The sequence below is a fragment of the Lampetra planeri genome, chromosome 63, assembly GCF_965212315.1.
Source record: "Lampetra planeri chromosome 63, kcLamPlan1.2.h2, whole genome shotgun sequence".
In the NCBI taxonomy this organism is placed as follows: domain Eukaryota; kingdom Metazoa; phylum Chordata; class Hyperoartia; order Petromyzontiformes; family Petromyzontidae; genus Lampetra; species Lampetra planeri.
In genome coordinates, this window is record NC_136169.1 from 1,934,110 (window position 1) to 1,938,660 (window position 4,551).

Consider the following 4,551-nt stretch of genomic DNA (forward strand, 5'->3'; position numbering starts at 1 on the left):
CTCCAAATATACAGCAGCAGGCGTCAGGGTTGGGATCGAACTCACGACCTCCTGCACACCAGGCGAGGTAGTTAACATCTCCTAGCCACCGTGATGATCGAGGGGAGTGGTCACGAAGAATTGCCGCTCAGCCAGGGCCAGTACCGGTCGTGGGGACGATCGACGGATCTTGGGATGCGCTCCGAAGAGCCACTGCGCTTGTACGTGGTCAGGGGCTTGAGGAGAGCGAAGAGTCGTATCGCGATGTGTCTGCTGTGCATATGACGGCGCACTCGATTGTCACGTGCAAGTATTCACCATTCACTCGTGTCGGACAGCCCGGGACACAGGCCCGAGATATGCCATGTCTACAAGACGAGCCGTTTGTATTTCGGTAGCGTCTAGCGTGTAAAAGACGACCCAATCCTCAACGCATCTTGCCGATTCGCCTCGAAAACCCGCAGCTCCTGGCAACAGGACTTAAGTTATTTATTCATCGCTATTACTCGGATGTTTGTTTACCCAGGAAAGCCTCGCTGAGCCTCAAGACTCTCTTTCAGGAGGGTTTTGCCAAATATTTGCCAGGAGGTGGTGGTGGGGGTGGGGGGGCGATGCTGGTGCTGTGTGTGTGATCCCAGTTGAGTAATTTTCAAGTACTGGGTGGGGAGGGTGGGGCTGGGTGTGGAGGGTGGGGCTGGGTGGGGAGGGAGGGGCTGGGTGGGGCTGGGTGTGGAGGGAGGGGCTGGGAGGGGTGGGGCTGGGAGGGGTGGGGCGGGTTGGGGCTGGGTGGGGTGGGGCTGGTCACCCCGTGGTGCCCTTATAAAACTCAACGTTTAACCTACTCACGTCGGCTTGTGCCCGCCCTCACAGTCGGCCATATTTGCGGAATACACCACGCCGCCGTTCACCCTGGCCATTGACCGAGCAACCCAACGTTCCTACCAGCTCCCTCCGCAGGAATGTGTTATATATCCGTGTGTTTGTGTAAACGGGATGTGCAGGCATCGCTATTAACCCACTGTGCTACAAAAACAACGACCAGGCACGGCTAACAGGAGCAAGCGATATCTGTTCGGCCTTGACTTGCGGTCTGTGAACATCGGTGCTGGGGTAGACGGCCGTGGTTGGGAGTGGTTGGGAGTGGTTGCTGGTCACACAACCCCCTATTGCGGGGGTGAGCTGACCCCTTAATAGATGCTCGCTAACAGCAATTGGCCCCCAGTTGTTTTAAAGGCTATATGGGGGATTCTTGCACACGTGTGTGTGTGTACATGTGTGTATAACTTGTGGGGAGCGGTAGTGTAGTGGTGAGCGCGCTGCGCTACGAACCCGGCGACCCAAGTTCGATTCCCGCTCATGGCCAACACCAGTGACGATTATCTCAACCGGTCATAGGCCTCCCCTAGGTCGACTCGGCCTCAAGTGAGTAGCTGGTGCGGTGTGTAAATATCGCCACTGGGGAGACAAAGGCGGCCAGGCGTGGTGTTGGCCACCCAGGAATTGCAAAGTGTTCAGCCACGGTCCGTCTCTCCGCTGCCCGGCGAAGACCTCATCATGCCATCGCAGTCTCCTCTGGTCTTTGCAATTCCTCGGTCCATCTTCACTTCTGCACACAAACTCATCGGATTGCTCCCTGTCCACAGTGGTTGCCCTCCGAAGCTTTCTAATCGGGGACGCCGCGGTGGCTAGGAGATGTTAACTCCCTCGCCTGGTGCGCAGTAGCTCGTGGGTTCGATCCCGACCACACCTGTTGTATATTTGTTCTTTCCCAGTGGCGGCCTGGATTTTTCTCCGGGTCCTCCGGTTTTTCCCTCCGCACTTAGAAACACGCGTTCGGGAGTATTTGGCTGCTGTAAATTTCCACGCGATAAGCCACTTTGTGGCCTGATCGCTTCTGATTAAGAACTACACAGCTCAGCGGGCCTTACCTGTTGGCGAGCACCTATGAAGGCCGGCACGGAACACGAGGGGGTCGGCGTGCCAGCACCACGCCCGAGGACCTTCATCTCCAATGGTGATGTTGACGCACCGCACCAGCTACTCATTTGAGGGTCGAGATGACCCAGTCGGAGGCCCGGGACCGGTTCAGATAATCGTCACCGGCGTTGGCCGTGAGCGGGATTCGATCTCGGCTTCGTACCGCGACTGCACACGTGCAGAGTGCAATCACCCCACGGGGCTTGACCGCCGGGAAGGAGAGGGGCTCGTGATGCGTTGTTGTGTGCGGGAAAAGGGCGATGGAGAGTCTTGACGACTTGACACTCGGTCTCGTTTCACGTGAGCCACTCGTGTCCGCCTGTGTTGACGTAGCGGTGAACCGCGAACGTCAACACAGGCGAGCTCTCCGCTCAATAAAAGTGCACTTTCACCTCGGAGACGATGGATGTCGGCGTTCTTCGCAACGTTTCGGCTTGGGCGTTGGCCACGATAAGACATCAGATATGAGACATGATCACGATAAGGCATCGTCACAATAACAGATCATTACGATAAGACATCAAATAAGATATCACGATAAGACATCCGATAAGACATGATCATGATAAGGCATCGTCACAATAAGGCATCGCATCAGACGAGACATCATCCGTGTGAGGGCCGCCACACATTTGAAACCATTGGGGGTTTGACAGCAGTGCGACGATGACGACGATGGGGGGTGTTGTCACTCTGTGTATTGTCGGGGAAGCCGCACGTCAAGGGGCTGTACTAAAAGGCCACCACCAAAGAAGACCACTGCATGTCAGTTGAACTTCTTTCGCGCCGTACTGAGCGAACCGCACCATCCTGGAGCCGTGTGCGGTAAACGCATGGGGGCTCGTTGCCGCACAAGACAAAGATCCCCCCGTGTCGCCTTAACCGGTATCGGTCCATGGCCGCACTGCAGCAGGTGAGCGGTGAGTCCGCGCGTGACCCGCCCATTATTTTATTATTTACCACTTCCATCCGCGCCTCTTTCCCGCACTGCGCACTTGTCACAGTCACAGTGTTGGTAAGCCCACAAGCTAACTAACCCAAGCCAAAATGAGTAAAAAACATGTCGCTGGAGAGCTTCTTTGAAAAGGGGGAAAGACCCAATGATGACCCCCCCCCTCCCCCCCCGGTCCGTGAAAAAATTGTCTTCCACGAAACCAGTCACTGGTGCCAAAAAGATTGGGGACCGCCGCTGCTGTAGCCAATCGCTTACCATCACCTTACCCCTGACCAGAGGTCGCAACTGGGTACCTGATACCTGTACCCTACCCGATACCCGGCTACCCGTACCCGACCAGGTACGGGTACCCGTTTACGACCCTGGTGCGGCCGGGTACGGGTAGGCCGTGAGTCACTGATGAGTAACCGTTTGTCACTCATTTCGGGTAGGGAACGGGTAGCGTACGGGTACCCATACCCGGTCGGGTACGGGTAAGGAATCAAAACCTGTTTGCGACCTCTGTCCCTGACACCGACATGCTGCGCGAGCGACGGCTTGGCACCACCTGCACTGCCCGCCGCTTCGATCATTCACCACTGGCAGCGTTTCAGATGTCCGCCCTGGCAGCAAGTCCACTGGCTCTCGCCAAACTCCGCGGCCGTCTGGAACGTTCTTGCGATATTCTGAAGCCGCTGGAGCTATGCACCGATACATCGTCGAGATTGACAAACTCAATTCTTTTATAATTGCTTTTTGTTGTCTGGTTTGTCGTCGTCCCTCGCCTGGCCTCCGATTAGCACGGTGGGCTTACGTACGGTGTAAAAATAAGTTCAACATTCAACCTTACTCCTATCTCCTAAACCCAGACCTTTTTTTCAAACACCAACCCTATCTCCCTAAACCAGTGGTTCTTAACCTTTACGGCAACCTTGCACCCATTTGGGTATCAATCATGAAAAAAATGTTCAATGTTAATGCATAGAGAGTTTGATGAAACAAAGTAAGTTGTAACTTAACGTGCCCATCCTTAATTTGTGTTGTCAATGATTTACCTTCTAAAGAAAATGTGGCCGTGTCTCGCACCCCCCCCCCCCGCTCCTGTGCGTGCACACCAGGTTAAGAACAACCGCTGCCCTTAACCCACAGCTCAAGGCCACCTGCGCTCAAGAGGCGGCTCCCGCTCGCTGCTGATGAATCGGTTTACACGTGTAGTGACGCACTCAGAGACACTAGGAGTAGGAGGCAATCTATTTATTAACAGCCTTCACAGGTTACAAAGGATCACTACAACTCCCAGTCAGGACAGCTGGCAGACTGCCTGACTGACGACGCCGAGATGGTAAAGACGAAGACTCCAGTAGCACGATGGGATCCCACTCACAGCGACAGCCCCGAGCCTTCGCTCGGGGTACCCTTTTATCCTCCCGGCGTGGCCACGCCCCCCTTCTAGAACCTTCTCGCGGGTTCCCAGGCTCACCTCACGTGCCCCCCTCTATCATCTTTCCCCTACATCCCTCTCTGGCTTGTCACGTGACCTGCTGACAGACAGGGCTGCTGCAGCTGTAGATCCCCTTCTCTGCCAGCAACCCGCGCTATGCTACGTAGCGACCCATTCCATGTCACTACACACAGACACGCAATACAACGAGGCGAGTCGG